This window comes from Nannospalax galili, unplaced genomic scaffold (genome assembly GCF_000622305.1).
Source record: "Nannospalax galili isolate Female #2095 unplaced genomic scaffold, S.galili_v1.0 scaffold728, whole genome shotgun sequence".
NCBI classification, from domain to species: domain Eukaryota; kingdom Metazoa; phylum Chordata; class Mammalia; order Rodentia; family Spalacidae; genus Nannospalax; species Nannospalax galili.
Window position 1 is genome coordinate 1,362,851 of NW_008358642.1, and position 12,461 is coordinate 1,375,311.

A 12,461-nucleotide genomic window follows, 5' to 3' on the forward strand; every position below is an offset into this window, starting at 1 on the left:
TCTTCTTCATTTCATTTCAATTCATGGGAGTGTTTATCAGTCTTGATATTACCAATATTTGGGCTGGTTAACTATTTGCTATGGGGAGATGTCAGGTGCTTGGTGGGATATTTAGCAGCTTCCTTAGCCTCTACACTTGAAGATGGCTGTAACCCACCCCCAGTTCGGTAACAAAAATTATTCTGGGCCTTGCCCAATATTCCTGGGGGAAAGAAGTAAAGTTACCCCATCATCGTATACTGAGTACTGGTAGCTCTCTCTATCTCTCCATCTCTCTCCCTCTCTTTCCATCTCTCCTCCTCTCTCTCTTTCCCTCTCTCTCCCTCTCTCTCCCTCAATCTCCCTGTCTCTCCCCCTCACTGAGAAACGTCCATTGGCTTCATTACACTAATAATTTTTGTCTCATCCACATACACTAAAACTATTTACAGCTATGAGCACCTCCTAAACAAGAAAGAAACGAGGAAAAAAGAATAAATGAATTTGCTCCCTTCTGTCAAAGGAATAACTCTAAAGACATACACATCTTCCATCAAGTACCAAGGAGGTTTGGAACTGTGACAACTAAATTTTCATTATCAATCTGGGAGAATATATATTGGAATTATTATCTTTTTCCATGTCTTTCCACTTTCATCAACAAATTACTAGTCTATCTTTATTTTCATGAGAAAAATATATTCCCTGTCCAAAAAAAAAAATTCCCTCTCGGTCACTGTAACCCCATCAAAGTCCAGGATCTCTGTAAGTCCCTAAGATGTTTCTTCTAATGAGGAAACTCTTGAGTGAGAGAGCACTACTGCATCAGGTTTCCTGTCATCGTACACACACTCACAAGTTCAGTTTGGCACATGCTACAGGAAGAGACCTGTCTCTAACAAGTACAATGATCAAATCTTGCTGTGCAGGACTTGAAAAGATTCCTGCTCTGACCATGGTTTAGTTCCTGACCTACAAAAAGTCCATCTGTCAATTCCTAGCATCCTCTTTCTAATTAAAAAGGTTTAGCCCTGAGCTGAAACCACTACAAGACTGTGCAGGCCAGGTGTGGCTTATTCCCTGCTAAACCATTAGTCAGACTTCTAGAAGTGTGAGACATTATTGCAGTTATAGCCTCCTTCTTCTAATTATGGATTCCTTTAGAATCCTATGAAATAAATTCGAGAGGAAGGGAACCTCTATAATCTCATCTTTGCTCTATCTCCTACTAAGGCCACCTCCTCAGAATCACCCTTTATAACTGCTTCCATTGGAGGTAAATGGTAGCTGTTAATAGTTCTTCCAGTCTTCAGCTCTACAAAGCCTCATTCAATATAGAACATGAGATTCTTATGGATGCTTATTTCATCTTCATCAGTATTTCAATCCATTTGTCACTGACATGACCTAAAGGTATGCAATATGTGAAGGAAAAGGTTTACTGACTTCTGGTTCTCCAGATTCAAGGGCATCACACCTGCAACAGTGGGTCTCTGGCAAAAATTTCCTGGAACACAGCATCCTGAGGCAGGAATACATGCAAGAGAGATCTCATGGAGTGACAGGAAGCCAGGGCCAAGAGAGGGGTCAATAACAACAGTAGGCTCTACCTTGTAAAGAGCCATAATCTCCTCAAATCACCACACTGAGAAGCAGCCCTCAATACATTAACTCTTAAGAAAAACTGATATCATCCTATCCAAACCATAGCAACCAACATCTAACACTGAAGATGACCCTGACTCCTAAGTCTTCAGTACTTGATTCTCAGTGAGCTTTAAAGTCAATTATACAAGGCATGTGTAAGGAGCCAAATGGGTAGCAGGCTTGGTGCATGATGTTCAAAAGAGAAAGCTATGGATACAATTCACAGAAAAACATTTACAGGTGATATGAAATTTATAGAAAACTCTCCATGTCTCGGAACTTAAAACGAGCTCTAGTTGTATTATTTAACCTTCAATTCAGGTCAAGCCCATGCAACATATTTGTAAACATCATCAGTTTACAAACAATAAAATTGAACTTTAAAGCTTCCTTCTGCTAGGAAGATAGAATTTAGATTCAAGTTCACATCTTCCAAATGTTAAAACCTTTGTTCTTTCCTATCCTTCATGATATAAACAGACCAAGGAGAAATGGAAGAAAGTATCCCAAACATAAGGAAAATTATAGCAAATGATGCTGAGGAAGGAAAAGAATTACATGTGTAGACTGGCTTGGATAAGGGGACTGGGAATTCATGTGGAAAGACATTCATGGTCTTAGTATCAAAACATGTTTGAGTAGTTTCATCACTAATGCACCTTGAATAAGCCACTGTTTGCTCAAATTGTAGTACAACAAACCTTTGTTTTATAGATCAATGTTTTAATGTATACCTTTTTCATTGTATGATAATCATTGCTTGATTATCAAGAATGACATGCTGTTTTCTTATTACCTTAGAGGAAAGAGTTAAATGTCCTTTCTTTATGAATTCAAGCCATGCTGTTCAGCATTATTTTTCTCATTCACTTTATTGCTTCCACTACAGATAATAATAAAGTACACAATGATCTTTATTTTCCTTGACAATTTGTTTGGGGAGAACTTACCATATTCAGTTGTAAAGGGCGGAATTATGTATGTATTTTCCCCTTCTGGATGCTTTTACTTATTAAGAGCAACACCAAAGCTGCACAAATGAGTTAGTGTTTCTTGATCACCATTTTAACAAGCTGGTTTCATCATTATTGACTCATTACAACACAGAGGACTTTCAAAAAAATATGTGAAAGTCACTTAATTAGATAAATGGACCTTAGTAATTAGCCATTTGGGGGAAGATGATGTATTTGCCAAATGTATTTAGACCAGTTTATTTAATAAATATCCCCTGGAGATGTTAATTCCTCTTGTACTTAATTGTCATGTGTCTCCATATATATCCTGAGGACATTACAGAATTTCCTGTTCTGTTAATGGGCTGCTCCAAATTTTCTTTTGGTTTCAGAAATGACAGAGATCTCATCTCTGCCTTAACGACTATTTAAAGAATCCTGACTGAAGTAGCTTATTAGCAACAGGAAATAGGGCTTCCGTAATTGAAATTTGTCTTGGGCCAAAAGAGACAGAGAGTGGAGAAAAGCAAGACTGGAAGGCCTACCAGCTTTGTTCTTTCACATTAAATGGTAAAGGCTGAAAGAGAGACTCTCTGTTCTAAAATGAGTGATACCATTTTATTTAACTGAATCTCATTTTAATCTGAATTTTTTATGCTAGTTCAGACTGGAAAGTTAATTTTATGATACACTGGGTAAGAGCTAATCATCATAGACCAGGAAAGGTTCTGAACTTACATACAAATCTACGTGAAAACCTAAATATAAACCTGCACGTAACTCAGTATATAAAATGTATCAAAAGGATGTGTTGATGTTTTGTGTCAGTCAGGTAATCAAACAATAGCATATAATCACAGGCTGCACTTTGCAGAAGAACATCAATTGCTTTGTAGGCACATAATTATAATTCAAATTGCAGAAGTAAACTTTGACGAAGGTAGTGATAATAGAGAATTTATATGCCTTAAAAATGGGAAATAAAGCATAAGAAGAAAGTAACAAGGTTTCTTGGAACTGCAAGTAACAACACTATCCAGAGGTTTATTGATTGAGAAGCAAATCAAGTCAAATTCAGAAAAAGGCAATACATGTAAACACAGTTGATATACTTTATAGCCTTTGCAAATGTGAATTAAGCATTTTAAATCTTGTTCAACTTTAAGGATACATATATAAATAGAAAAAAGATGAGGATCCATCATTATTTTTATTTCTTAGATTCAATCAGACAGATCCTTTGAAATCAATCTGGTAAGATGAGGGGTTAGTTACAGAAATTTTATAACAATTGAAGAAAGGATAAATAGCAATTGGAGCATTTTTCTCATCAGTTGACATTGAGAGAGCACAAAGGAGAAGTACAGGTTAAAATGATTGTGGCTGGTTTTGACAGTCCAGAGAGGTACACAGAGGGGATGCAGATGACCAGCAAGTTGAAGTGATAGGAAAGGGGAACCCTCAGCATGTGCAGACTTTTAAAAATATTCTTATTACATTTATTTATTTATTCAGGTGTGTATAGGTGTGTGGGTGCACACATACCTGTATGTATGTATGCATGCATGTGTATGGTGCGGGGGAAAGAGGGGACATGTGCACGTCAGACGACAACTTGTAAGAGTCACTTCTCTCCTTTCACTATGTGGGTCCGGGGAATTGAACTCAGGTCACCAATCAGGCTTGGTGGCAAGCACTCTTAACCCACAGACCTAGCCCCTTACACTTTGTCAGACTTTTTTAAACTCTCCACCTTGGTTTACAGGCTATGACTTCTGGTGAATTATTTAATCTCCTACAGCCTCAAGTCTTTAATCTCTACTAAAGTGAGGTGAGGTGGTAGCTAGCAGAGAACACCAGTTACATTTTGCTTCTTTGGCTAAGCCTGCCCCTTATGCCACAAGTACCACCAAAATAAGGGAATATTTGTTGATGGAGTCAAATTGTTTAAATATTTTAAAAGAGTTAAGAGTCTAAGCGGTTCTTGGAAATGGTAGACAGGAAGATATTTACAGGGTTCCAGGCCCATGATTGAACAACTTGAAGGCAGAGAGGTGCTAAGAATGTGGAGCTCAAAAAAATTAAACAAACAAACAAAAAGAATGTGGCGCTCATTTAGATTATTTAAACCAGCAGTGAAGTCAGGAGTTTTGGCACATGCCTTTAATCCCAGCACTTGGGAGGCTGAGGCAGGCAGACAGATCTTTGTAAGATGGAGGACAGCCTGGTCTACATAGCAAGCTCCAGGCAAGCTGGGGCTACAGAGAGACCCTGTATCAAAAGACAAAAACAAAACAAAATGAAAACTTAGCAGTGAGATCATCCTGAAACTTATCATTCAGGGAAAACTGTTAAGCCTGACATCATCAATATGTAACTCTTTTGTAGACTTATCTTCCAGGAGTACACAGATATATTATTTTTGCATGGTCCCAGTATTGTTCAACCCAAGGTTTGGATTGGTGTTGATTTAAATCTCATTGACCTTTATTTAACAATAAATGGCTGTATCTTTCGTGTGTGTGTGTGTGTGTGTGTGTGTGTGTGTGTGTGTGTGTGTGTGCTATATGCAGTACATAGAAACCCTATAGGAACACTAGTTTAGAATATAATGTTGGTGTCACACTGCTGATTTTAAGGCTTTGTTTTCCATATTTTTCTTGAAATTTTGTGTTCTACAAATTTTGTTTTCTGTTTTTATTATGGCTTTCTCTTAGTTTCTTCTTTTCAATGATAGTTTTAATTTTGTAGTCTCATATATTGAATTATTAGTTTCATGGGTTTTTATTGATTTTTATTATCATAAGCATTTGTAAGAAGAAATTCTTCCTTGAGCACTGATTTAACTGTATCCATAGGTTACTGTTATTCTCATTAATTTTATTTTGCAGGTTGCATATAATCTGATTTCTGATGAACCAAAATTTATTTAGAAGAGTTGTTTAATTTTCCAATGGCATTAACTTATTTTTATTTCTTTAATTTGCCGCCATATTTTCCTTTCATTATTTCTTTTTAGTTTTGATTACAATGTGATCAGATAACTTTTTGGAATTTATCAAAATTTTCTTTGTGGCCTAATACACAGTTACTTTGTACTAATAGTCCAAGAAGACCTATATTCTTTCCATTATTAATAACTGAAATATGTTTCCTTACAATCATTTACTAATAATTGCAATACAACATAAAAACTCCCAACACCACTGTTTCTGTCTTTTCCTATAGTGCGTGTGTGTATGTGTGTGTGTGTGTGTATGTGTGTGTTTGTTTTTTGTTTATTTTTGAGGCAGTTTTCACTAAGTGGTACAAGCAAGCTACCTCAACCTTGCAGCAATCCCCCTGCCTCAGCCTTCTGAGGGTTGAGATTACAGATATGTACCACCAGGCACAGTTTTCACCTAGTAATTTGATTTGATATTGGTACATGGACATTGCTACTACTTGACATGTTGCTATTAAATATTTATTATGGATATTATTCTCTATTATCTATTGTATATGGTTTATTTTCTGTAGTTATATCATTTTACTGGTTTGAGGTTTTGCTGTTGTATTTGGTTGATTGGTTGGCTTTATTTGTTTTTGTTTTTGAGATGGGATCCCACTTTGTAGATAAGGCTAGTCTTTAAGTGAAGACTTTCATGCAGCTACCTCCTGGATGAATGATTATGTGCACACACATGCCCTGATCTGTTTTGTTTGTTTTTGTCTTTTTCTTCTTTTTAGTTTTGCTCTATATTCCTCCTCTGAGAAATCCCTCTCAAACTGTGTGAAGTTTAGAAAGCAAGTCTCACCTAAAGAAGGCTAATTAGTTTGTCAAAAGTGCTTCATGGAGAGGACTGGAACTAAACTCAGACCATGAGAAAGCACGCAGGATGGCTCCTCTCTCTTGAATTGTTAAGCCAGCAAATGATAACCCTAGAGATGCTATGAACATCATTGGAACCACATGGAGACTCTGCTTGAAGGTGAAACCAACATTTTAATTTAAAATAGTTTTTATTTTACGTGTATGAGTATTATGCCTGCATATATGTAACTGCATCCATGTCATGCAGTGCTCACAGAAGCCAGAAGAGAGCAGTAGATTCCTTGGAATTGGAGCTATAGACTGCTGTTAGCTGCCATGTGGGTGCTGGGATTCATACCTGGGTCTTTTGTGTGAGCAATCAGGGCTCTTAACTACTGAGCCATCTCTCCAGTCCCCATGAAACCAGCGTTTTAAAGAATTATTGAGTTGGGTAGATTCCTAGCAACATTGTCCCCCTTTTTATTGAGTTTTGGCACATTACATATAGTAGATTTTAATCAAACATAGACCTCCTCCCATTTTGAGAAATTTTAGCAAGCTAGACCATCTTTTTTGACAGTTACCTCTTCCAGTAACTAGCCCTCTCCCTTTTTAAACATTTAACAAATTGGAGTTGTATTTCTGTCTGTTTCCCATCACCCAACAAAAATCTCATTTGTAACTAATGCTTTTTCAACTATTCATTTTTTTCCCTTCCACCTGTTTAAGTCAACTTAAAATACAAGTATCAAAAGCACATAAAATACACACTTATGAAATATTTGGCTTCTTACTGAATGGACAAGAAGAACCATAAAGAAACCTGATCTGGAAGGAAAATATCAGGTGTTGTTATTGTCAGCAGTAAGAGAAAAGCTCGGATTTTATTTTAATGTCTGATTTAAAATATACAGCAATGTACAGCAATAAAGTTGAGATTTCAATCAGACTTCTTCTTTGTTGATGTTCTAGTTATTCTGTTATTAAAAGCTGATTATTGAAGTCTACAGCTGCTATTGTAGACTTTTGCCCTGGCTTTGCATAGAACTATCTCATTCTATCAAAATCTACATGGTTATAACAATGAGGTTTCTTGTGACCATGTTTGCATGATTACTGAGTCTCATTCCATGTGGAAGAATGTGAAAATATTTATCATGGATGAATTTCTGAATCCCAACATGCCTATCTACTATTTCCTGAGGAAGTTAGAAATTGAACCAGGGAATGATTGGTATCATTTATAATGGATCGAATAGTGCAGAAGACTGGCTTTAATCAGACTCATAAGTAAAAGGAGAAAACAGTAAGTGCAGTAAAGCGCTTTCCTGGTTAATTTCTAGCCCACTATATGTAGCTCAGTTGGTTCTTTAGGCTTTACTATAAATCTAAACTTGAGTTACATAAATCAAAGTATCATAAAACATGATCCATTTTTATTTATAAGACCAATTTCAATCAGAAAAGAATTATAGAGTGGAATATTCCTGTTAGAGTAATTAACATTTTGGTAGATAAAAGAAAAATTTGGAGCAAATTTAAGTAATAATTTAGAAATGGCATCCAGAAAGACATTCAGAATTGTGAGAAATGAAGGAAACTACTAAGAAAAATTTTCTAGCCAGTCATAGATTCCTAAAATCTAGCCTAAGAAAATCAAGAATAAATTTTAAGTATGTAGAAGTAGGCCACAACCACATTATTTAGAACAGCAAGGATTCTCATGAAGTTGTTATATACATATATATATATATATATATGTGATATGTGTGTGTGTGTTTGGTATTATGGAATTCATCAAATCTTATAAATTACTTAGCATTCTTATGATAAAACTTATAATGATGGGCTGGAGAGTTAGCACAGTCCATAAATTACTTGCTACTCAAGCATAAAGACTTGAGGACCCCAGAACCTACATAAAAAGCCAGGTGTGCTGGCATATATTTGTAATCACAGCCCTGGGAAGGTAGAGACAGGTGCATCTCTAGGGTTCAATGCCAGTCAGCATATCCTAACTGCTCAGCCCAAGATCCTCAGGAGAGACCCTAGCTCACAAAACAAGGTAGATAACTCTTCAGGAATGACATCTACTCCACACACATGCACATATATGCATAAACATGAAGATATACACATACAAATTTGCATTAGTATTGGTATTATGTACCTATCCCAATATGGAAGACTTTCAATGACTTTTTAAAGAAACATGTGTGAATCATTTTACAAATTATTTCATTTTTTCATAGTAGACACAGAACTATGACAATTACTATTTCTTGGTTGATGGACTGAATGCAATTTTATTATCCAGTTCTTAAATTGGTGTTGTTTGTTTTATTTATAGTAAGCAAGTGTTATATAATTAGGGGAAGTAAAGGTCTTTAATTTTGAAGCAAAAGAGAGAGAAAGGAAGGAAGGAAAGAAGGAAGGAGAGAGGGAGGGAGGGAGGAAGGGAGGAAGGGATGGAGGAAAGAAGGAAAGAGGGGAGGGAGGGAGGGAGGGGGGAGGAAGGGAGGGAGATGTGACTAGGAAAGAAAGTTTGTATTGGGAAAACTGCCACAGAAATTCAAATACTAGGAAATCAACATACCATAGAGTCGGTAGAACCCTGAAAAAATTGGGGTAGAGCCTGCTTTGTAGGTAACAGGAAGTAATGACTGAAATGAGATTTCTCTTCAGTAAACCTGAAGTAAGTGTGGCAGTGTGATAAGAAAGGAAGCTCAAGCCTGGTGAGTCCACTTTTGTTACTGAAGACATTGAAGAAACGGTTCTGCATTATGGTCCTGAGGTATGAAAATGGCAGAAATGCTTTGCGGCATGATCTTGGGCCATTTTACTTACTTAAATTAGTTTGGCATTTCATCTTTCACCCTGTGTGAAACTTCCATTTGCCCCTGTGTCCCTCTGCCCTTTTCCTGACCCCACTCTGTGTTGTGGAGTTTCTAAAAGGAATCAAAGCAAGGGCCGCCCAGCCCTCCTGTGTCCTGTTTGCCTGCTCACAGTCTTGGCAGGAAAGAGAGGGAAGGCAGAGGAAGCGAACACAGTATTCATCCCACAGAGCCCTCCCTACCTACTGAGAAAGGACTCTACTTCTGTAACAAGACATTGCTCTGCCTCTTCTTTACTCCTTCAAACCTAGGAATGGGAAGGCACTACACTGGACCCCTGAGAACCCTGACTCTCCTCCTGCACCTTAGAAAATAGCCCCTTTATTCAACTCAAATCACCCAGCATGGTTGCCATCTGTTTCCTGCAAGGCACTGACTAATACAGAAGCTCATCTGTAAAACAGATTAGGAGGATCTACCCCCTTTTATCTAAGAAAATCCTTCATTAAATGTTTCATCAGCTCCGCAGTGGCTCAAGGAATGAAATTATGAGAGATCTGCAGCAGACCTGACCTCTACTCTGCTCATACCATCCACATCTCTTTGCTCATTTCTTTCAGTTTCATTTCCAGAGCCAGTATCTGCTCTGTCCTGCAAGTTCATCTCCATCTGCCAGAACCCCTTTGTCTATACACAGGAAAAGACAGTAAAAATGCTTAAAAATGTACATACCTCCATCTCTACCAGCAGCTAGTCAATCAGAGACATTGTCAGCCTATAAATGTATAAGGTCCCTCACCTTTGATGGGGACAAATATACAGTGTGAAACAAGCTGCCTCTTTGCCCCTATGTGCCTTGCCAGATTGAGCAGGTCTCTCCCACAGGACTTAATTTGATGCAGTAAGCTTGTTTTAAATTTCTTCCTTGTCCTTCACATTTCCTTCCTCTGTTTCACATCCATCCTTTTGTGTTTTTTTTTTCTCAATATATTTCCTACTATGTGGCTTTTCTTCAAATCTCTTCTCAAAGCATCCAAATTTAAATCAGCAACTAATTGACAGGCATTAGGAAATAAATTGTAATATATAATAATATAAAAATGTTGTAACTGTTACAAGCAAACACTCATGTCTGCAAGAAAAAGTCATATCAGATAAATGTTTATGATCCACTGGGGATTCATATAATTCATTTTTTGTCTCATCAGAAGTTTCTAAACAGCAATGCCCTACGAAGAATCCATGCATTTTCTCTGGCACCTTTTTAATGCTGAGACAAGAACTTTTAAAAGCATAGGCTTTGGTGTGGTCTCCTTGCCCACTAGGTGTAGGTGTGGTGCTGGAAAGGACAGAGAGGGGGCATAATTCTGGTCTCAGAAAGGCAGGGTTAGAAAATGATCAGTTCTCGGTGAGCCAGGTATGCTTATTGGTGACCATTTGCCAAGCCGGGGTGGAGTGAGGGAGATTCTGAACTGACTCATCTCTCATGTCCCCTCCAGAGAGCAAGGATCTCTGTAAAATCAGAGTAATGGATGGAGAGGAAACCAACAAGACACGGTTCATTATCTCCCTATTTCAGCCTTTACTTTGATAAGTGAGGTGACTAAGTTGGAAGAATTCAGACGATTGTCACAAAAACACTCAGCTGACTACTAGAAGATCAGAGGGCTCATCCCCAGGTGCCCAAAGTTCTAAATCAGTGAGTCTCTATCACTAATGTCCACTAATTCCACTTCTGAAACTATTAAAATATCCTTCATGATTCTAAGAGATAGAAGTTTACACTTTCATTGTCTTTTGTTTTTTTTTCTCCAGATAATTGTTGCATTATATCAGAGAGTTAAATGATTTTGTTAAGTACTGAAGTTGACTGAAGTTATTTGTAAAATCATTAGATAGTTTGTGACATCCATTGTAACCCTGGCCTTAAAATGAGAGATGGAAGCATGGATCTTTATTTTTTCCTCCCACCCCCAGCAAGGGACCACAAACCAACATTTTTGAGAAGGATGCTCAGCATTAAAAAGTTGTATGTAAGAACAAAATTATAGAACATTGATTCAAGTCAACAAAGCTGTGTGAAATATTGAGGTAGTAAATGTCTTCCATGATATTTCCACTTCGTTTATTTACAGAGTGGAAAAGATTAGTTTCCTACTTTAATTTTTAAACTGTATCTCAATTTAGAATAAATTAAGTGAAAGAATAATTTCATTCGTTCAACACCTTCAGAACATAGCACTGATTTAAATAACTATTTCAAAGTGATAGTATGATAAATCTATGTATCTAGATTATTCATAACAGTACAGCAGGGTTATATTTTTCTAAACCTAATAAACAAGCAGGAGGACTGTAGATGAGTTCTCCCTGAAAACTGGCATATATTATAAAAAAATAGTGCACACGGTTTGGTTTCGACCTGGCTAGGTGTGACATATTTTAAAAGCCGGTTCAAGATGTTTACACACATCTAAGTGACTGAAAGCTGTCACTTAGTTATAAAATTCAAGTGTATTTTGCAAATACATTTAAAAGATATCAAAGTGTTGCATGTCTTGATCAATTTGAATAGCAATTATGCTATAAAGCTGTTTTTCCAAGAGAAGTAGGCCACTATTAATAGATTTTTAATCACTTATAAATTAAAATGAAGAAATGTTATACTTTCCTGTGATAAACCTACACATTCTATTTCTGTAATATTTGTTTCTACCTACATAAAGAGATAACAATATTTGTCAGACAGTGGAAGGATTAATTAATTTGGGGAAACCTACAAATATGAATAAAATGGTAGCACTTCAGAAGCCATTTCTTTTTTTCCAGTTAATTATTTATTTAATAACCACATACTTAGAAGAAGCATTTCATTACAACAGCATTGACATGTTCAATAAAAAGTATCTGAGCTAAGATGCATCTTTTTCAAAATTGGCTGTAAATTTTTAGGTTTACAGTTGAATTGTTACAGTTATACAATATTGTACTCAGTATAAACCCTATAAGACATAAAATTAAATGAGGTTTTAAGCTTTAAAAAAGATCTCCATTTCATTATTAAAATACACAGTATCATACAGAAAAGTTCATTTTCAATTCAATTGCCATTAAGATGTTTACACATGCGTTTCTAATCTCTATATATCTGGTTATTACTAGTGACAATCGGTTACTTTCTGAGCTCCTTGGCATCTGAGCATGGATATAAAGTCATCAGGTAGATTTCAATGGTAATGTTTTTCACATCTA